This window comes from Astatotilapia calliptera, chromosome 20 (assembly GCF_900246225.1).
Source record: "Astatotilapia calliptera chromosome 20, fAstCal1.2, whole genome shotgun sequence".
NCBI lineage: Eukaryota > Metazoa > Chordata > Actinopteri > Cichliformes > Cichlidae > Astatotilapia > Astatotilapia calliptera.
Genome location: NC_039321.1, coordinates 25,957,102 through 25,979,552, shown reverse-complemented (window position 1 = coordinate 25,979,552; position 22,451 = coordinate 25,957,102). Strand labels below are relative to the sequence as shown.

Sequence of the window (22,451 nt, the reverse complement as noted above, 5' to 3'; positions counted from 1 at the left end):
CATGAATTATTCAAGCGTCTTAATTAACATAAAGGGTACGATGACGCTAACATGCTGGATAATAAGTGTAAGGTCTGTGCTGAACGAGTATTAGGATTAAACTCTGGTGCACTGACAACACGCTAGTTATAAATATATATGAAAACAACGTATAAATGCCGTTCTGTTGTATTAGTTCATATTGATAAACGTATCAAATTTAATTTTTCCCCTGGGGACCAATAATCTTATGAACTGCCTGTAATATTGTTAAGTGGTGATGATGTAAGTTCTCGTATTGCACAGCAACACTGATATTACAGCACTCTCGCACACATTCACACTCCTGGGTATTGAGTCAATAAATGAAGGCAGCTGCCTCTGACTGCACTTATCAGTCAACATTTATTCCCGGTCCGTCTCCATGTAGCTCCCACTGCATGGTTGTTATCTCAATTTCTTTCTTTTTTTCTGTGCATGATGCTCACAGTGTAGTATACAAAAGGAGCAGTCATTAAAATACCCACACAGCGCAGGCATTCTTTGTAGGTATGAGACACATCTCTCTTTTTTCCGACACCTTTGTCTTCCACTGTGGCTCTCTTTTCTCAGTCACCTGACACGTTGGAACCCCTCGGCTTCTGCATTATAGTATATCAGAAAAATCCCTGACATCTGCAGGTCAGCGTGATCTGCAACACAAAGAAATTAATAACCTGAAGAGTTTATAATGTATGCAACAATACCGCTTTGGTTTGAATAACCACTGAAACACTGTTATTATTCCCAGTCTGTATGACAGCCTGCCCAAAGGACTAGCCAGTGTGTTTGCAGCTGTAGTGTCTGTGATTTTACTGCACCAACATCTTTTTTTTATTTTATTATTTGTTTATTTTTTGCTTTTTGATAACATTGTATATATTTTATATATCTCTAAATTCCTTATCTTTGAGTTCACCTCTTTAAATAGATGGATGAGCAGCAAAATATCTTCCTTATTAGTAATTAATGATAAGAAGAGTAGTTTGGAGAGCTGCTTTAACACCTGGATGTCTGTGCTGTGACTACACACGGAGCAGTGTGGCAAAGAAAAAAGAACTCAGGAGCTCCCTCTGGTGTTAATACATAAAATGTTTCCATAACAGACCAGTGGAAACAGAACAAAACCCAGAATTTCCCAGCTATCAAAGGCTAAAACAGCGGGAACGGAAGGGCTTTTGCAGCTTCTGGAAAACATGGTTTTCTACTAACATAAAGTCCACCCAGTGAGGTGCAGCGAGCCTGTGAAAGAGCGTTAAATCTCATTTAGATATCATTCAGATTTCAGCTTAATTAACCAGTTTGCGTCTCCCTGCCCGTCGCCGCAGATGGCATCAAGGAGTAATGCTTGTATCCCGCACACAGACACACAGAAACACGCATGCACAAAGAGGTCTGGTTAAACGATTTCAAAGCTTTCCGAACTTACTGAATAAGACGACTTCGGATTGTGCCTCTGCTTCCCTGGTGTGCAGAGCCATCTAAGATATCACTAGGGGGCATTGTTACACCGCAGGAAAGGCCGCCAATCAAATATAAGTAGATTTCCATGGCAACTACATTTTCTACACTCCTTTATCTGTCGAATATATTCCGTGTGTTTCCACTGTAAGTCAAAACCTTAAGACAGAGTACAGTGTGAACTACCATTGTGAACATCCTTTAAAAGAATGCAAAATGATCAGATTTATCACTTTGAATAATCAGCATTCAACTTGGGTGAAGCGTTGTTTTTTGTTTTTTTTTTAATATACATTGGAAATAATGTTATTATTAGTACTTGGGTCTATACGGACTCAGATGTGGAGAGGTATCAACAGCCCTCGCTTATTTGCAGTGAAGTGTTTTGAGATGGAGAGAAACACAACTCGAGGTCAAGATTCCAGGTCAGTGCAGCACAATGGCCCCATAATGGGTGAAAATGTGTGATGTCCTGGCAGTGTTCTGGTGCCTCTCTCAATTGGGGCTGATGTCAAGGTTCAGGACTCAGTGTTCACTGCTGGTTTGAGTGGTAATTGGAATGTAAGCTACTTCTCTATAGCTCTACGATTGAGCTTAGTCCTTATGGGAACAGAGAGTGGCACAAACTTGAAAGTGAAGAGCTCCATTTTCTTCTCTTCTTATTGATCGGGGTGCTGTTTTGTCTTTTTTATTCTCTATTTTTACTTCATGAAGGGCACTAGATTGAGATCAATGTTTTAAAATTATAACATGCTTATTCGTGTTTCCATTAGAAGTGTAAACTTTGGTTTTGTCACAAGGACACAGTGAGGTACCTGCAAATATGAAACTTCTTAAACCTGATTCTGAGTAAGAGTTAACAGATGTGAGAGAGGCAATAATGATGCATCAACACTATGCAGATTGCATATAGTAACACTTTTATTGTATAGTGGGGTTTTTTTAGCATGTGCATGGCAAAATGAGCACAATGAACAAACTGATTTATTGTCTGTTTAGGTTTGGTTAAATGTTCCAGGTGTCTTCAAAACCTTCTGTGTGCACGGTCACGCAACATGCTTGGCAATCAACAAATCAATCAGATTATTAAATCTGGCACTGGGTGCTCATCTTTTATACAAATGGTTTATACAAATATCCAAGAAAGTCTTTGCTTCCTCAAAACTAAAAAAAAAAGATGACATGAACTGTGTGATGTGACAGTCAGCTTTTGATACCTTCACACCAGCCCAGCCTTGACATAAGCATATACTATGCCATGTGTTGTATAATGCAACATACACTCACCATGTGCACCTTGCTAGTACCAACAGGGACCTGGTTTTGCCTTAAGAACTGCCGTAATTCTTTGTGTCATAGATTCAGCAAGCTGCTGGAAACATTCCTCAGAGATTTGGGTCCATGGCATCACACAGTTGAAGCAGATTTGTGGGCTTGCACATCAGTGATGTGAATCTCCTGTTTCACCACATCCCCACGGTGTTCTTTTGGACTCAAATCTGTGGAGACCGTTTGAGTACAGTGAACTCAGTCATGTTCAAGAAACAGGTTTGATACGATCTGCACTTTGTGACATCCTGCTGGAAGCAGCCATCAGAAGATGGGTACACTGTGGTTATAAAAAGATGGACGCGATCAGCAGCAAAACTCAGGTAGGCTGTGGCATTAAAATTATGCTCAGTTGGTACTGAAAAGTCCAAAGTGTACCAAGAAAATATCCCCCACACCACTGAAACACTTATACAAGACAGGATGGATCCATGCTTTCATACTGTTTATGACAGTTTGTGTAGATGCTGTAGCTTATCTGCTTCAAGGTTTGATGCCCTTTAAGTTCAGAGAGGCTCTTCATCATACCTCGGTTGTAACAAGTGGTTATTTGAGTTAATATTGCCTATCAGATTGAAGCAGTCTGGCCATTCTCCTCTGACCTCTGGGATCAACAACACATTTTCTCTCAGGGAACTGCAGCCTACTGGATGTTTTCTGTTTTTTGGACCATTCTCTGTAAACCGTAGAGATACTCAGACCAACTCTGGTACAAGCAATGCCACTTAAATCTCCTTTCTAAGCTATTCCGATGCACAGCTTGAACTACATGTATACACTGCTTTGATCAGTTTTTTGTGTTAAAGTGTAAAGAACTAAAATAAAATGTCCTTTTAGCACACTTTGAAATTATTTCATTTATTGTTATGCAACAGGACTCAAATGACTTAGCCCAGCGTCGTCACAATAATCATGTTTTATGCTAGAATTTGCCTAAATCAAAGTAACTGATAGATTAAAATGCTCAGAATCCAAAAGTTTAATAATTTGAGGAAACTTTAAATTAAACAAACAAAAACATCTAAACACAGTCTGCAGTTTAGTACTTATAATAGCCTTTGTCCACTTGTGTTTATGTCAAAGAATATTCCACACACTCAATAAATAAATAAATAAATAAATCTGTCCAAAATGCTGAATTTGACTAATTTAATTGCATGTAAATTTTATATGTCATTTTGTCACATAGGTACAGTCTAAAATGTTGCCTCTAATGGATCCTGGTCAGATGAAATTTACTTGACATTCAGTTTATACCAGGCACATTTTCCTTAATGGTTTTATTATATGACTTAAAAAACAAACAAACAAACAAACATTGTTTTCATACATTTCATTTGGACTTAACTCAAAACTACTGCTTCATGTTTGCAGAGGGTAAACAGCATGTTTTTGTTTTTCAGTGTCTATCTGCACTTCACATTCTTGTTCATGCTCATGAAAAATAACTTCAGGCGACAGTGTCTGTCAAGTGTATGGTTGCAGACAGTTGACACACACAGCCCATCTTTATTTGCATTTGTAACCCGTATTATTCACTTATTACGCTGATATCAGTTGCACGTGGGTGTGGACTCAGTTTTACATACTGTACAAACTTTTTAACCTACATCCTCTCTGTGGGCATAAAAAGAGCAGGACTGGGCAACTGTATTCTCTAGCGGTATCGACTTCAAATTCAAGCAGGTAAAATGGTTGATATGCGTCGATGGGGAAAGTAAGGTCCACTCAGCAGCCATTCACCCTCTTTATATATCGGGAAAGGGCAATTACGTGCATGAATGAGCAGTAATTGTGCTTTGAATTCATCAATAAAGAGGCTCAACTGTTTTGAATATTAGAAATGGGCGCCCCGTGTGTGTGCAGGTACAGTATGCGTGGGAGTGACGAACCTGTGGGCTTGGGCTTTTTGCCTCGATTGATTGACATGCCACAGACTCGCGCGCACGCACATGCGGACAAAAATATTTCCCAAGGTTTTCTATATGCGCATATTTAACTCCAAGCCCAGGTGCCGATATATGACAGACAGCAGTCCACACACACACACACACACACACACACACACACACACACACACACACACACACACACACACACACACACACACACACACACACACACACACGCACAGACTCACTGCTTGTCCTTTGACCTCTGAAGCTTCCAAAATAGAAGAAAGACCTTGTGGAGACTTGTTGCAGTTGTTGACTCCGCACTTCTTGGCTGTCGTTCAAAAAAAAAAAGAAGTTTCTCACAAGCGGAGGATGAGGTGGAGGAAAAAAAGTGCGCATGCAGCTAACTTGACGTAAAGTCTTCCAGAGGGAGATGTTTGTCATACCGTCAGCGCTTAATCATAGCGTGGACTAAAAAGTTGTCATCCACTTAAAATGTTAAATAACAGAAGCGCCTACCGTGAAAGCTGAGGGCAAATCCCTGATAGATTGATTCATCACTCCAGCTGCTCTTCTTCGTAGGGGTGAGTAGTAGAACAAAAAATGTGACTGCCTTATGTTATTTTAGTCTGACTTGCGGAAGAAAGAGGCGTTCAGCTTTGTAATAGAGGGATATAATGCGAGAAGAGTGGATGGGCTATTTATCAGTGTTTATATACAGAGGCAGACTTTTAAAAACCTGCACTTTTACCTCAGCATGATACCGGAGCTCAAGTGCCAAATCATTTAGTGAAGATAGAGAGCCACAAATCCCTGCAAAGGTTCTCATTAGACTCTTACCTTCTTACTTTAACGTTAAAGTCACCTGCTCACTTTCCTTACATCTCTTCCAAATGGAGGAAGCTTTACGTGCAAACGGTTCATAGCCAATAAAGGGGGCAAAAGATCCAGCACTGGTACTGGTATCTGATCCGTATTTTGTTTCTATCCCTTGCTATATACATGCACAAGCCTTTTAGTGTCACCTGTCACACCTAAAGTGCTTTAGAGACAGATACATTTAAATTCCATCTCTCCCCACAAAAAAAACGTAGAAGAAGAAAAAAAAAGGTTCAGAATACGTGAAATAGTGAAAGGTGTGTTGGGTTGTATCATTTATCTATTTATTGTGGAAATTAAGCCATTTAGTGGTCATTAAATGTTTAAAATGCGCAAATTGATGTTGATTCATCTCATAAATCATGGCACCCCCTAAATAAGCTGCCTTTATATGTTAAAAATATTGCAATCAGATCCGTACTAAAATTTATAGTATGGCCCAGCACTAATAGTGCGTTTCACTCTCTGTTACTCGGTTACTACGCCTCTGAGAGGGTGAGGAGCAGTGGTGGGTTAGTGGGTGAGTCGCCCAGAGCATTAGCCAGGCTTAGTCCTGTGAAGCTGGCCTATTCAGGACTCTGCAGCTTTGTCATGGTGAAATGGGTCGCATCTCTTTCTTTGCGTGACCCAACATGACTGAAATGTGGTAATTGGGGAATTCTGCGGTCCTCACTCCCTGTGGTGATGTTTGTACAAAGCTTTCAATAAAGTAATTTACAGTAGAACAGGCTGTGGCACGAGAACAGGGTCAGCTTTTAATTTTAAAAAAACATCCTGTGTTGCGATTGTTGTCAGCTTTTTCAGATTTTTCTCGCGTGTCAAGGGTCCTGTAGTCTCAGCCGATGGAAACACACACTGTGAATATGTGCATACAGATGCTCTTTGCAGATGTCTTTACTGATTTTGTTTGGATATGTGAGACACACGCACACGCGCACACGCACACACGAATGTGACAACAATGTTGTTTGGTCTGTCTGATGGGTGGCCTGCAATCAATCATAAGGAGACATATTTATGTGTACAGTAGCAACTACTATATATCTCTCTTTTTTAATGAAGACCATCTTTAAAGGACAAATCATAATTTTGATGACCACCGCAGATAGGACAACATTTTCCAAGATGTAGAAATCACCCATGACTGGTTACCTTATGACTAATGACAGAATTCAGCCTCCGGTGCTCTACATCCTCAAGTCCAGCTGCAGATTTTTAACCTTCAACAGTAGGGTAAGCAGTTTATACTGAAAAAATATTTACTGGTCAAACAAAACCAGACATTCGATTTTCTCACATTTAGAAACATAAAAAATTTCAAACACCCACTGCAGTTTCCCTGAATCCAAACTGAAGCTTGCATTTGATGTTTTTTATGCAATCAAAGTCAAAGATCCTCAGTTCAGGATAGAATTTTGGTGAAGAAACGACTGCAAACAATACGCTGATCAAACTAGTCAGTTCAATTTTCTATTGTTGGCTCAAACAGTGCACAGAAACACTCAGTTATTTTGGCTCTTCCCAGTTTAGTTTTTTTTTTTTTTATCATCCAGGTTGTTTTAAATAAATGCTTCCAGAACAACATGAATTGAACCTTCCACATTCATGACTCACCGGCATTTTCTGGTTTATTACAGGCACAGAAAGGATGGTAAATTTGAAATGTCAGATGGTGAGTGGTTTTTCTGAGTGCACTTATTGTGAAGCAAGTGACTGAATGCAAACTGATGGTGGATTCATGCAGGAAATGTCATAACACTTTGACACTGTGAAATAAAAATCAAAACTTTCAAAAGCAAACACGGGAGCTCCACAGTGGCACCAATGAGACACCATAAATGAAACGGAGTGCCAGGAAAGCACCTCCTGCTCCTGCTTTTCACTTCACAGGTTGTACAATACATTGTCACCCCGGTACCGGCATTTCAGCATGTGTTGTAACATGCTAGGCATGTTGTCTCCACCTATCTCAGCTACCTTTTGAGGCAAAAGACGAGATAATTGCTTTTTGGCAACCTACATAACCCTCTACTGCATACATATACTCTACTGCATTATATAATTGGAGCCTGCTGCATTAGTAAATCATGTCCTTCTATTCAGAGGCTGAAACTTGACAGAGACACCTCCATAACTCTGTAACATACACATTTTATTGACTTAATGTTACACTCTAATATCCTGTTGTACATGGCATATGTTTCCAACAGTCAGCTGTTGCTTTATAGATCGCGTGGATTTAATATCTTGCCAAATGTGTTGTGACAGAACAGAGTATATTTAGCTGCCGTCAGCATTTGAGCAGCTCATGGTTATCCATTAGAAGCAGATAGTTTAATGTAAGAGCCTTACCAGGCAGGGGGTGAATTTCTCAGCCACTTAATCAGTGATGCATGGGGAAGAGTAAAACTCCATGCCAGTCACTTATAGTCAACAAAATTATGGTATCAACATGAGGCCACTGCTTGAATGACTATAACATAACCCAATAATCAAATTTAATGGTAGAACAGACCTGATTACTAATGGCTTTGCTTTTCTGTCGCTTCCAGAGACATTTCAGGCAGTTTAATGTGCGCGTTTCTTGTTTTCAACAGAAATTGATTTCTGTTTTGAAGCTGCTGATGAGGCGGTTGGAGATTGCCATTGTGAGAAAGTGAAAGAACAAAGTCAAATAAAATTTTCAGATCTGCGATTAGCTGTTTATCATAATGGTCTTTGTGACTTAATGGGCAGAAGATGTTAAATGGTTTTGTGTGCACAGCTATGCAGCCACAGTAAATTGTAAACTAATAAATTCTTTGCTGCATAAGTTAAGTTACAGATAATTCACAGAAGGCTTCAAACAATTCATCTGTTTGAGGGGAACAAATTAAAGTTAGTGTTTTAAAGTAGACGGCAAAGGCAGCAGGATACTGCAGCAAAAAGGAATGTGAACGAAACAGGGATGATTACTATCCTAGAGAAGCACAGCGATCACATCTTTTGCATATTAGTAGACTCAGAGAACACGTTTGTGTGGATTAACTGGTAATCTGAGAATACCACACATATGAATAAATTAAGAGGAGCATGTGTGTGTCTGTGTGCTTCTGAACTTGTTCTTTAGAGTAGAGAATGAAGATAACAGCTGTGAGAATAGTGTCTTGATTGATCTTGGCAGGTTTAACTAATGCTTTGTGCAAACTGTATTTGTATATTTTTCTTGCATTTGATTCACTATCGAGTACCACGGCGCCATACGCGATCTGTGCACAGCCTTTGATACAAAACAAATCGACCAAAGAAAATGAAAGAAAAGTTCGACAAAGGTGGCTCTTTTTGCTCCAAGACGTTGCCTTTAAACTTGGTCGATAATTTAGTTCTGCTTCGTTGGTCCGTGTTAATTAGAAGATGACCACTGAAGATGCACTACAGCTCTGTGCGTATTTGGTGGGGGAATTTATTGCTTTGCTCCAAGGACAGCCAGTCCACCTTTGGAATGCTTGTAAAATATTTACAGCAGGCACTGACACAGGGAGTCACTGCGCATCAACACAGTGGTTTAAAATAGCGGGGGCACTGCAGCGTGAGAAACTGATTGTGTCTTCAGATTGTCTATCTTGCCATCTATTTAAACAATTGGTGACAGCTTTTGCAGGCATCAAACTTTCACTCATCATGGGATAAAGCTTTTATTCTCTGGAAATCCCTTACAAATTCCCAGTAAATCTTCCCGACATAGATACCAGTATTTCTGTTACCATGGTTGTTTGGCTTTCTGCCTTTCAGCTCTGGCAGTTCCTAACTACCAGGAGCAAAGGTCATGACTGCTCCAGCCGACAAATGTTGGGTGAAATCAACGCCTCACGCAGGGGGCACAGATAACTTTGGACCCCGTCTAAATTGGAGCAACTGATACTTCTACACGAGAAGGTTGGGATGATCTGGCTTTGAGAGCGGTCACGAAGGCTGTGCTCAGCCTACTTTAACCCCCCATGCCGCACCTTCAAGAGTTTTTCGACAAGTTCAGTTGACAATAGGATGAATTCCTTCCAGTGAGTGGGGAGCATGGTGTGTTGGCACTTGAAATGCTCTTCACAGCATTCTGTTGGACTCTCGCTTTTGAACACTGCCCTCACTGTTAAACCCCTTTTCCAGGACAAAAACATACTTTTAGACAGAAGGGACAGAAATAAGATGCGCCATCTTCAGCACATCGCCCTGTTGACTGGGACAGCGTGTTCCTGTTCCCGGCTATGAAGTAAACATCCTCTCTAGCAAAATATATCATTGGAGTTTTGTTGTTTTCCTGGAACCTGGAGAGAGATGTGCACCTTTAGATAGACTTCAGCAAAGTTAGGGCATATCACAAAACCAAAACAAAGTCTGAGATTGCACTTGGGTCACAAATGTGAAAATGTAGAGTGCTTTTGTTGAACAGGAGTCAAGAAAATTTGCCTATGACACATACCTTCTGTGTTCTTACATGTTGCCCTGCTTTGAGACTGATTTACATGAGCCAGGACAAGTTCACACTACACAACAAGAAGGCTGAAAGCAATTCTTTTAGACTTCATTCTTCTCTGCTCACATGACTCATTTAGTTGGCGGTATTCCTTGATGTTCACAAAAAGGATAGACTTTTGTGAAAGGAATATTTACAATGCTCTATATTAAAGATTGTGTGTAAATAAAAGCCACTGTTTTATCAGGTTTCCCTCCAATTAGTAGTAACTCTATATCATTTGATTACTATTTCTTATTTATGTGTTAAAATAATTATCATTTGATTATAATCACATAGTTGTAGCTGGTCAGCATGGGGCCCATTTTATTTAAAGTGGGAAATCTACAAATCTACAACCATTTCAACATTTTCAAATCTAAGGTAAGGTAATTAAAGGTAATTAAAGCATTTTTAGATGATGAAAATAGTCAATGTTTGCACTGAAAGAGCTAGTGAGGATAACCAGTAACAGAGGCCAGTGACTGTTTGTCCCAACTAACTGTTCAGTTGATTGCAGTAAACGCCTAATGTCATTATTGCTAATTAATGTTATTACCATATATTAAAATTAAACTCAGGGGCTTCTTTAATATTCAAAAGCAGTGATGCCTTTCAGAGTTTAACTGCTCTGTGCACATTACAACAGTAATACCACAGTATGCAATAATAATACTTTTTTACAATAATTGTTATCTTTCCCAGGTTTCTGAAATATTAAGCTCTCCATTTGTTGCAAAGATTAGCTTTGACCATAACATTCAGTGCAATAATTTCACTAACAACAGTCCTGAACTCAGTGTCTGTCTTTTCCGCCTGCTGGAATTCAATTCAAATGCTAATGAGCAGAATTCCCATGGATTTCTCTCTCCTGTGCCATAGATATCACCTCCACAAAACTCAACAACACAGCCCCCCCCCCCCCCCCCCCCTTTCTTTCTGTTTTTGTCTCTCTCGTACTCTCTAACTTTCATTCTTTGTCAGGGTCGAAACCTTGCTCACAGCAATCTGGCACTAAACTGGTAGTACCCAGCGCTACCTTTCCAGCAGGTATTAATATGCATATGCATCACCATCAGGTCATGCAGCGGCTCTGAAAAATCAACTGCTATTTTCCTTCTTGCCAGAGATGCTACTTTCCCATGAAGATAAGATGGCTTAATATTTCTATTCAGATAAAATTTTTCTTTTGGGGGACATAATTTATTTATTTATGGTGGAGAAATCCCCTAAAACTCCAGTGCAAAAAGACTGTGGCTCACATTTGCTACTTAAAAAAATGACAGTTATAGCAATAAATTTCTTTTAGACCTGTTTAATTGTATGAAAATGGTGATTGTGTATCCTCCACAGTTATTCACTGTTTGACTTTTTCATCATGAGCTATTGCCAAAACTGAATAAACAGCACTAGTAACCATATGACTACTGTCCATGGGCTCCATCTAACTGTAATTGTAGCAGTAACATGTGTTTTAAAATGTGTACTTGTAACTACTTAAAAAAACTATTAAAACTGTCAGACTTCTTTCTTCATGGCAATATTTTGTGCTACCTTGAAGTCTCATTTTTCACTGCTAAGCTACCAGAGTGCTTCCTCAGTCCTAGTAGTAACCTTGTGTGAGAAGTGGAGGTATTTGCTAATTGCAAGCTAGCAGAGTCGCTTGGGGGGATGTTGCAATCTCTGAGGTGCAGTTATGAGACTTCACTTGATACTTGGCTCTGAATGTGGGACGAGCCGCCCTGGTTTTAATCACAGCTTGCCAGCTTGTTGAGTCTTTGTTGAAACATTTACTATTCTGATTGCTGTTGTCACATGTTACGCGGTGCACCTGTTCGTGACTGAAAGACGCAAAGCAGTGTGTTGTCTTCATATAAACTAATGTGGGTGGAGGGTAAAGGTAGCGTCGTGTCTCTGTTCTTTTTCGTCCATCTTCTGGCGCTTTCCTCTACACACCAGCTCCCAAACTTCCGACCTAACACAGAAGAGCCCCTAAAACACTCTTTAATGGACCCTTTCAATTGGACGCACAAACCAGAACAAACACTTTCATTCATGGTGTTCCAAAAATGCTAATGAAGCAAGGCCCTGACACTTTCACAGGGGTACCCCTGTCATGAGCCTGTGTTAGACAGCAGTGATGCTTTTGCTCAGACAGAGAGATGCAAGGTACAGCTCTTATGGTAGTTGTCCCAACAGTAACTTAAACCTACCAAGGCAAACGATCTTCTCAAGTGCACCTGGCTCTGAGCCATGGCATATATGGAAGAAATCAGGGGAAAAACCAGATTGAAATTCTGAAGAACTAATTGTCGCCTTTTCTCAAACAATTCTTGAAATTCCCCAGTTGCCTTTTACGCTGTCAACGATGTGGACAGTGCCAAGAATTTCTATATGTCATAGTTGAGATACGTAACATTTTCCAGGGAATCGCTGTATGCAAGTGACAGCCAACATTTGGTGATGATCTTCATACCTCAGCAGATAACTGCATGTGCTGCTGTGCTGCACTCACCAAGCTGCAGAGAAGACCATGGATTCCCAAGTGTGGTCAAAGTCCATTAATCTGCAGGTTGAGAGACTTCTCATCATTTAATCGATGATATACACTAACCGGACACATTATTAGGTACACCTGTTCATTAACACAAATATCGAATCACTCAATCATATGACAGCAACTTTATGCATTAAGCCATATAGACATCGTCAAGATAATCTGCTGTAGCTCAAACTGAGCATCAGAAAGGGGAACAAAGGTAATTTAAGTAACTTTATATTCACATGTAGTGCTTTTCTACTCTTCCGGAGTACTCAAAGCACGCTATGCAACATGCCACATTCACCCATTCACACAAGCACTGTCTTCTATGCTTTTTAAGTGCTTACTAACTACCATTCACAAACACTCCGATGGCTGCACTCATGCAACTTGAGCCAGAGATCGAACCACTAACCATCTGATCAGTAGGTGACCTGCTCTACCTCCTGAGCTACATTACAACTAAGGTGATTTCCCCATATAATTAATTATCCTAGAGTTTACAGAGAAGGGCCCAAAAGAGAAAAGTTCGCTTGGTGAAAAGATGGCTTTGAGGGAACAGTAACTCAAATAACAGCCAAGCTATGCAGAAGAGCATCTCCAAACACAAATGGACTATGACAGCAGAAGACCACACTGTGTGCCCTAAGCTAAGAACTGAAGCTGCAAATCATGCAGGCTCACCCAAAATTAATGGACTTCTGCATTTTGATGGTAGGGTCAGAGTTTGACATAAACAACATGAAATCATGGATCCATCCTGCCTTGTATTAATGGTTCAAGCTGATGCTGGTTGTGCAGTGGTGTGGGGGAAAGTCTTGGCTCACTTTAGACCCCTTAGTACTAAATGAGCATCATTTAAACGCCACAGTCTACCTGAGTTGTTGTAGTCCATAACCATCCCTTTATGATCACAGTGTATCAGTCCAATGATGGCTGCTTCCAGCAGGATAGCTGACCATGTTGCAAAGCTCAGATTACCTCAAACTGGTTTCCTAAACATGACAGAGCATTGAGTGTACTGAAATGCCCTCAACAGTCACCAAATGCACATTATTTACATTTTACCCAGCATTTTACTTGGACAAGTACAAACCTCGATTTTCAAAATCAGATTGCATTTGACTGAAAGTGATCACCACGTGAAGTAGACGACGATAACATCTTTTTCGGTTGGTTTCTAAATAGCTTTGTAGTTATCTAACTGAGTTACTGGGATCCGCAGATTTCTGCGGTATAGGTTTGAGGGAAAACTTCGAAGTGACTCATGAGCCTTATTCTCTTGACATGTTGCAGCAGATGCTTTGAAACTCATTTATTTCCAGCTCATCAACAATAGGCAGACAACTAATTTATTTCTGATGAGTTTCTCACGAGTGAATTCTTTTTTAAATTAGTTGATACATAATAAATTACCTTTGCTTGTGGTATTTGTTTATTTTTTGGCTGTTATAGATATAATCCACGTTCTGTGCTGGTTACTCATGTCATTTCTTATTCTCACACACATATGAAAGTGACCTGAACTGTGTCTGTGAATGCTTTTCTTAACTGAGGAGGCTGCGGGCTGAATTTGTTTGAAGCGAGATAGAATAATTTATGTTTTTTAAAATGATACAAAGATTGCTGTTTTAACAGCCAGAAACTGTGTTTTGAGTCTTTAAAAGGCGAGGTGAGAGGTGATGTTGAGTAGAGTGAGAGTGTCCGCAATTATGTGTTCATCCTACAAGATGAGGCAAGTTGCATTCTTCTGTGAGGATTTATTACTTTGTCTGTGGAACTGATTTCTTTTTACACTTACAAACAGTGGATCCATATGGATCCATCACAAAATACTTGATGCACTATGACAAAACTACAGATTGAATACACATATTCTCTGGCATTTCAAAAAGAATTAATTATGACTGAAAACCACATTCTTATTTGTTACTTTCTTTCACAAACAGTGGCAGCAATGTGTTTATGGGTCACTGGAAACATTGCTTTGAATGAAATGAAATTTGCTGCCAATGTGAATTATGTGTTCTCCCAATAGCTAAAAAAAAAGCCACACTGACACCTAAAACTGAGTTGATCATTTTTAGTACATTACAAACAGAAGCCAATAGGGGCATATTAAATGATTTCCTTCTAATGTCTTCAATAATAGTAATTCTGTTGTAATATAGAAACATATAATGTCAAAAGTTGGTCAGAATGTAAACATTGTGCTTTAACTGACAACTTTTGCAAGTTTGTTAAGCAAACTAACGAAGGACAGCTGCTGCACAGATGACTGTTTTGAAGCAAAAACTCTTACAAGACTTTACTAACCCAGCTAAATACCACTTTAGGCCTTCGAGATTATCCCATAAACTAATTACCGGCTTAGTTCAGACAACAGAGCACAACACTGCTCCTTTATCTGCCTCTCTGCAACGGTGATGAACAATGTTTTGAGATGAAGGCAGGTTTGATGAGGTCTTCTTGTGGCCTGACTGTCTGAAGGGAGGAAGTTGAGTGTGACAGCTTGTCTCCAAACTGTCTGTCTCTTTGCTGCTAGCTATGGAAACTGATTAAGCTTCTGAATGCCACCCTTTGTCACCCTACAACTGCAAGGGACATATTTCAATAGTGATTCATGTTCTTTTATAGGCTGTCTCACTCAGAGGACTTTGACTTTTTCTATGAATGGAAATTCAGTTTATCTAGCAGTTTTTTAAAGAAAACACATCATTTCTATTGAGATGAAAGATCTGCAAATGAACTATCCTGCGCATAGTGAAATTTAAAGACTGTGGGTTGAGCATTAGGAATTTATAATCCTTATAGCGTGCGTGGAATGCGTGCCATTTGCGTGCCAGGCTAGCTCTTGTTTATTGAGGCAGCTCTTCACATGTCACTCCACAAATCACTGTGTTCCACAGCGGGAAGCACTTAAAGCACAACTGAGTGAGCTTGGCAGCACTTTCATGAGCAACACACACTCATCAGGCCTGCGCAAAGCACATGTGCTTTGCAAGTTACAGTCACATTAGGCAGTGACGCAAGGAAACCTCTGTTGTGGTGCTAAACTGAATGAGCATGTGTTAATGACTGAAAATCTGTGTGGTGTTTGAAATTTCATAACAAATCTGCGGAGGAGATGAATTTCAGGAAACGAGCACAAAGACAAGTGTGTTTTCAGGAGAGTGATTAATAGCACAAGGAGCATTTTTATGTGTAACTTGCCACGTGCCTTTGTATGCATTACAATGTTTTTTTTGTAGCTTTTTCTAGTTTCGAATGTGAGCTGCTGCACATCTGTGGTTTTAAACCTGTTATGCCTGTATAGAGTGTAAAGCGGAGAGCTCCGGCCTCTTTACATAACACCGGCAGCACAGGTTTGATGTGGAAATGTTTGATGTATGTCAGGGAGCTGTTTGTGTGAATTCCGGGCATAGATGATTACCGGCATGTTTAATTGCTTGAAGGACTTAAAGTGAAACGATGAAACCAACAAGTTACTACAGATCAACGCTTTGAATGTGGAGGTAGGAGCAGGCACGTTGTTGCTGTTGACAGGGGAAACAGGTCAGTTAAGGCCACATTACATATCACTAATGCTAATATTGTATTACAGCCACTTTGAGCTGGAACTGTACCAGTTTACTGGTGAGTACAGGTAGTTTTTAAGATGGCTCTGTATTTTTGAATACATTTTTTTGTTTTTTAGTACTATTACAGCCGGAATGAGTGGCCTACCGATACTTACCCATCAGCGAGACTGAGTAGGTAAAGAAATCATAGAAAGAAACCAGTCATTATCTGAAGAGATCTCAGGGTTTGTCATAATTGTGGACAGTTGAAATATCACTTCCACTTCCACAAAACATTGCTTACACTTATTTTGTCTGGGTGTTAGTTTTTTTTCTCCAATTTTGTAGATCAAACTCTAAACAATCTGAATAGAACGGCAGCTTGGATTACTTATAATAGTTAATCTAACCAAATAACTATTATTTACTATGAAATCAAAGGTACTCTGTAACATAGTAGTTCTGATTTACAAACAAATATTCTTCATGATTATATTGTTTTCTGAAGAAGTTGTTTGCCAGCAGATGTTTGTCAGAAACCCGATAGCTGCCATTTCAATGCTGACAGCAAAACTAGTCATGCTTTCCTGTGCGCTTTTGTCACCTGACACACTGAAATTGTAACTCAACATCTAAGAATGTGAAAGAATGAGTTACAATCTTAGCTGCCGTTGCAACTTAAAGCATAGGTGTGCCTCTCTTCGATGATACTCATTGTATGCACGTCACAGACATGTATTGTTGTTTTAACCTAGTCATCTCGTACTACGCGCCCTGCTCCATTATTGTATGTCAAGCTTTTTTGAAGGCAAGTTTGTTTGGTAGATATTTTGCAATTACCATGAAGTCTGTAGAAAGAAGCCTTGTAATTATCAGAAAGTACCAAGAAGGTTAGAGAGGACATGCATTATGACAAAGGTACTGGGGAGGGCTACGCTGCAGGGAACCGAAAGTCTCCTTAAAACATGAAAGGGTGGAATTTGCAAATGACGTGTTTCTGTCGTTTGTTTTAAAAGCTATGCGTGGATTTAACAAACACAGTGAAGCTGGTCATGAGCAGAGACTCTGAAAACACTTTTTTTGTCCATTCTCCTGGAACGCTCTTTATTTATTTGTGTAGGAGCTTTGCTAAGCTGAGTCATTTATGGAGTGGGCTATAATTAGAATAATGATATTGTGAATCTGGAGTATATCATTTCTTTTCTTTTTGTCAGTTAACACAGTTTAATAGCAAATATTTGGTCCTGTCTAGAAAGAGCAAGGCTGTTAGACTTAGAGTTGGGAAGGTGCGGGTGACTGTCCCAATCACAAGAATTTGATGGGGTTTAGTTAGCAAATAGCCGAAAGACTAAAACACAGTGGACAATATATTAGGTCAATGCCACAAAACATAAAATTCTCAGGAGAATTTTTAAGCAATCGGCGGGCAACCTGCCTTATTTCATGGACACACACATGCTGAGAGACACACACACACACACACGCATGCACACACATGTCGGGTATTCATATCTTGTGGGGACATCTAATTGACATAATGCCTTGCTAGTCCCTTACCCTAACCCTAACCATAACCCTGACACTAAAACCACATTTTGAGTCTCAAAAACGCCTTCAAACTTGTGGGGGACCAGGATTTTGGTCTTCATAAGGGCTGTTGGTCCCCACAAGTATAGTAAACTTCCAATTTTGGTCCCCACAAAAATGTTAATATCCGTATACACACACACAGACACACACGCACACACACTCACAAACGTACACAGTCTCTCCTCTCTCCTTTTCATCGGGCTGTAATTCGTGCCTGCTGCAGCCACCTTTAACGAGGTAACTCTATACTGGATGTATTTACTTAGATCAGATAAGTGGTCGTGCTACAGCGATTGTCTTTTTATTCACGTTAATCTGAATGCCCATTCAGCCTAATAGCATGTCAAACGATGACTGAATTCGGAAGTCTGTAAGAGGCTTGGCCTTTTAAGTTTTTATGTGTTTACAGGAACTGTGCTCTTCTAAACATGGAATAGGTTCATTTAAAGCGATGACAGCTCTCTTAAATGAAGTGCATAATTATGTCCAGCCCTTCAGTGCTAAAAGCGACTTTAGGTTAAACTGTAGTCAAGTGAATAAAACGCTTTGATTTAAAAGTAAAAAAGCTGAACAGTAAAACTAAAAAGTGCAGCTTTTGTAATTGTAATTGTAGACAGATTGTTAAGATATTTAGACTTCTAATTTTAGTGCAAATGCTTTTCTTTTTTTTCTTTAATTGCTTATTTTTACTTTTTAATTGGGGTTATAGATGTCCTAAAAGTGAGAGAATATTGTGTAAGCCAAGCAAGGAGCTTACACTAGCAGTCTTCAGACTTTAATATACTAGAGAGTAAATGTCAGCTCTTTTTCCTGCTTGGATGACCCTACAAGGCACCATGAGAATTCTTCACCCTCTTAGTTCAGTCATTATGTCTCCATTAGAATAAAAAAAAAAGATGTCTAAGGTAGAGTATTGTAAAACAAATCTGGAACAAACTCAAGACCAATTTAATATGTCTTGCCCATATTGCAAATCCCTGCTTTTTTTTTTTTTTTTTACTTGGAATATAAACAAGACCTGATGAGGGAACTACAGTTAGATAACATCAGAGGCTCTACATACGAGAAATATTTGTTTGAATAGCTGAATGAGAAATGCAACCTTCGTAACATATCTCCAGATAAGAAACTACCTTGAGAAAATACAGGAAGGTAAAGCCAAGTCATGCCTTTTATCAGTGCCATCGAGTCTGTTTCAGACATGTTTTTCCATGCCTCCGTCTATCAATACCCTGGAGCACTGCATGGGAATGAAAGTACACTTCCACAAAAGATCTGGCCTTCTGAGAGAAGATGACTCCGTTCTCTTTTCAATGGAGCTAAGACACACTGCATTAAAATCATTGAGACCGAGCCCGGTGTAAATGGGCGTGCATAGTTTGTAGAGGGCAGGATGGAAAGATCAAGGAAAAAGGGTGAGAGAGAGTGAGCTGGAGAGGGGGACAGACATGCCTGCGCTTCCTCTCCACCCATTCTTTAATGCTTACTGAGTAGCCCCGCAGTGCACCCTTTGTCCCAGTTATTGTCACAGGCTTAGAGAGCTTCTTTGCCAAGTGAGAGGCTTTGGCGACATATGTCACTTCAGTGAGTCTCCTGTCGCTCCTTGAGCTGCTTGAGTAGAGGGGCGGGCAGGGAGGCGTGTCTGTGTACCAGGAGGGGAGCAACGTGAGGTGGAGGAGGAAAGGACATGTCAGAGATGTTGATTCAGAGAGAGTTGTTGGAATGATCCCCTGGAGGTCCTGTACTTTTTATGCGGACTTGTAGGGCTGCTGCCTTGAGCCTCTGCTAGAGGTGGACATAAGATGTCAAATGACTCAAAAAACTGTAAGTATTGGTTACTTCATGAACAGGCTAAGTTGTAGTCCTTGGGAAATGGTTGGTTTCTGTGCTTACTCCCTCTGTATTTGAGTGGAATGACATAAAATCAGTTGTCTGTAAGTTTGCAGCCTGTACTCTGCAGCTGCACATGCACAGTCTGCAGAGCTTCTGGTCTGTCCGAGGAAAGGCTGTACTAAGTTTGCTTTTAAGGAAGTAGAGGAGATCATTGTATACAGTGTGGGCTGACAAGGATTAGTCATGTAGAAGACACACTCTCTTCTGGCCAGGTATTAGCCTGGGTTACACAATCCCTGTGGATTTGTGGCTATGAGCTGTCATGTGTCAGGTAATGCATCTCTCAGCTCCGAAAACAAATCCTTTGTTATGTGTTTACATAGTGACTCCACCCCATTTATGCTCCAAGGATTTTTGAAATGGACTATGTCAGCTTTGTTTGAGTTCTCAGTGAAGTGGCAGGTTTGCAGATCTCGACGTGTGTGCAGAGTTGAGTAATTTGCCTGACCAACAAAGCAACCAACAGTGCATTTGTACCACATGAATGAAATTGGCCTAAAATCTGTTGTCGTGTTGTTAGGATAACTGAAAATCTTTTCAAAAGCTCGAGCTTCCTTTCCCCCCCCTCCTGTGTCACTTGAGGACTTGCGGGCCTCTTGCCTGAAGACGACTTTGCAGAGTCTGTTTGGCTGATGGAGTTTTCTTCCTGTCACATAAATCTCAACACTGTCACTAAAGTTGTTTTTAATGCCAGTGCAGTGGTACTCTGGGTGGTCTCCAGTGGAAAAACTTTATCTGTGTGTGCCGGTGTGCGAGTGTGTGTTTTCCTCTGGGCTTGAAATACACACTACTGTTGTACCAGACTAGAATAAGCGTGGCTTCCAGCTTCACTGCAGCATGAAAATGTTTGTTCACTCCACTGGAACAAACATCTAACAAGCTTTGTAACTGTTCCAACTCAGGAAAGATAATCACAATAAGACCTTATTGCAAACAATACTTTGCAGCAATCTCTCTTAATTTGTTTAATTGGTTCTAAATTCGAGTGGCTTAATCCTAAATCGAGTCTATAACAATCACCACATTAACCTTGCTCACTAAGTGGGAGCAGCACATGCAGCCATGTGTCCTTAGAAGAACCCAGAGTAGCGCTCAGCCATTGTTAAGCAGCGTACTGTATGACTGCTGGAGCTCACCGACTTCATTCTACTGATAGCAGGATTAACTGGAGGGTGAACCCATTTGGCATTGCCGGTGCTGCTGCCACAGTCTCAACACTGTGAGAGCTAAGCCGTGAAACAGTGACGGGCTTAGACCAATTTATAAACTGCCATCTTGGATCTAGCGATCGTTGCAGACAGCAGCTTAGCTTTTGTGCCAGTCGGGTTTACTGTAAGCATGTCATGCGATGCCACCAGCCAGGCTTTACAGTTCAAAGGGTAATCACAAAACAAGTGCTCTGCCACAACTTCACAACAATGAAGGACATGAAATGGGTGTTGTCTTCAATAGGATATCTTGCATCAAGCAGTCACAGCTTCTTTAAACTGACCGTTTTCAGAATATTAAGTTTGCTTTGTTTTGTAATCCATTGATATTTATCATGGAGCCTGTTCAGAAATCATTCAGCATATTTAAAATAACAAACTAAGGAAGAACATTTAATATATTTTTAACTGGGATTATTATTGCATTATGTGTTTTCAACAACACCTTTGATGACTTTCAGAAATGAGCCTGTCTGTGCTTTATCAATCAATCAAAATTTATTTATATAGCACATTTTAAAGACCGAAGTACACCAAAGTGCTTTCCAGTAAAATCATGATACAGATAAAAATCACAATATAAAATATAAATTACAGATATAAATAAAATATAAAATAATTACATAATCTAAATGCAAAGCCAGATGTAAATTACCCTAATTAGCCTTGAATGCCAGGTTAAACAAATAGTTTTTAGACGTGATTTAAAAGACTGAATGGAATCTGATGCGCGAATATGAAGAGTTTAAGAGTATTCCATAACCTGGGTGTGGCAACGGCAAAGGCACGGTCTCCTCTGGTCTTCAGCCAAGACCAGGTTGCACTAAGAGCAGTTGGCCCGATCTTAGTGCTCTCTGAGGGCTATACAGACAGAGGAGATAAGCTAGGTAGACAGGTGCCATATTGTTTAGGATTTTATAAGTAAACAATAACATTTTAAAAATCAATTCGATATTTAATAGGGAGCCAATGTACGTTGTCCAGAACAGGGGTGATAGGATCATACTTTCTAGTGCCGGTCAAGAGACGTGCTGCAGCATTTTGGACCAGCTGCAATCGCTGAAGAAGAGAAGATTGTAGGCCCACGTAGAGAGAATTACAATAATCCAGTCTTGAAGTGATGAAAGCATGAATGAGTTTCTCCAGATCTTTGCGTGGTATATAAGGTTTAGCCTTAGAAATTAGGCGTAGTTGGTGAAAGCTGGTTTTTACCACAGTAGAAACCTGTTTATCTAGTTTGAAGGAACTATCCATGAAAACGCCACGATTCCTAGCAGCATCAGTGAGGTGGTTAGCAACAGGCCCGAGTGTGCCAGTCAGTTGTCCCAGAGGCATATTTCTATCATTTAAAGTAAGAAAGTTACGCGATAACCAGTCTTTGACATCCCTCAGACAATCAAACAGAGGATGTAGTGAAGATGAAACATCCCCAGTCAGGTGGAGGTAGATTTGAATATCATCAGCTTAGCAGTGAAAAGAGACATTATGTTTTTCAAAAATGGAGCCCAAGGGCAGCATGTACAGAGAAAACAACACAGGACCCAATGCCGAGCCCTGGGGCACACCACAGCGAAAAAGGGCAGAAGAAGA

The 22,451-nt window shown here is 40.1% G+C and overlaps 1 protein-coding gene across 11 annotated transcripts in view; it reads left to right on the top strand.

Moving 5' to 3' along the window:
- The first annotated feature begins 5,095 nt into the window (after window positions 1-5,095).
- The window catches only part of chl1a (cell adhesion molecule L1-like a), a 48,500-nt gene continuing 31,144 nt past the window's right edge, over window positions 5,096-22,451 (top strand). For 4 of the 11 annotated variants that reach the window (XM_026153867.1, XM_026153858.1, XM_026153863.1 and 1 more), the window contains exon 1: window positions 19,262-19,584. The gene's annotated coding sequence lies outside the window, so the exon portion shown is untranslated. Of the gene's footprint in view, window positions 5,288-19,252; window positions 19,585-22,451 lie in introns of those variants that run through there. The other 7 variants (XM_026153859.1, XM_026153856.1, XM_026153857.1 and 4 more) reach the window with 6 other exon arrangements.